Source organism: Olea europaea, unplaced genomic scaffold (genome assembly GCF_002742605.1).
Source record: "Olea europaea var. sylvestris unplaced genomic scaffold, O_europaea_v1 scaffold3382, whole genome shotgun sequence".
NCBI lineage: Eukaryota > Viridiplantae > Streptophyta > Magnoliopsida > Lamiales > Oleaceae > Olea > Olea europaea.
In genome coordinates this window covers 22,217-23,199 of record NW_019252826.1, presented here as the reverse complement: position 1 = coordinate 23,199, position 983 = coordinate 22,217, and positions in this window count along the sequence as shown.

Genomic DNA, 983 nt, shown 5'->3' with positions numbered 1-983 from the left:
TCCCAAAAATGTAGATGATATTGAATGCAGTTGACATGAAATGCTTTATCTCCACTTTACTACAAACGCTTTGCAATCAAAACCCTAGTTTTCTCCTCCTTTTATGAAGGGAAGTTTATAAAAAACAATTGAACATCAATACATAATAACTCAAAGATGTAGTTGATAGCATGCACAAGCATAATTAATGATTAGTAAACTTTCCCACATTTACCGTTCATGCTAAATGAAGTAAATAGTATTAGTGACTCATGCATGTAAAGCGTCACTAATCTTTTCTAAGCATGGCTCCAAATCTTAATCTTGTGAGAAAGGACATGTTAAACATCACTGTCAATAAGATTATCCCTCTACTTATGAAAGTCAAACCAATAATAGCACATTAGGACCTATAAAAGAAGCTTATTTTGCATGTATATCATTCTTTTTCCCCTTGACTTTGAGCATATATATTTTTACATTTCAAGCTCATCATATTTATTTTCAAAATTTTTATATCTTATATACAAGTTCTTCTCTATTAAGCAACTGAGATGACCTCTGTAATGAGCTTTAAGCCGGTTAACCTAAGTAAGTTGACCATAGGCACCAAGTTATGAGAAACCCCTTATGTTTAATGCTCGAGTCAATTAGGCTCCGAAAAAGAGCATAAGATATTGAGTTTTTTCCTTTAAAGGAATATACTTTAGCTTAGGTCAACTAAAATAAGGCCAATACATGTTCAAGGTCACCTTATCAACATGTGATTGTCATTACAAATCTCACACACGCTGTCAAGTCCCACTCATAATATCATACTGTATATAGTGAAGATAGCACATAAAGAAACCTATACTAATTACTCCATAAAAACCTAAACAAAATAATGGAAAACATACTATAATACATCAATTAAACTCATACTTGGTCATAACATGCACTTTCAAGTTCATTGTAGATAATTTTGTAGTTAAAAAATTTCCCTCCCTGTTTTTAGAAAAACA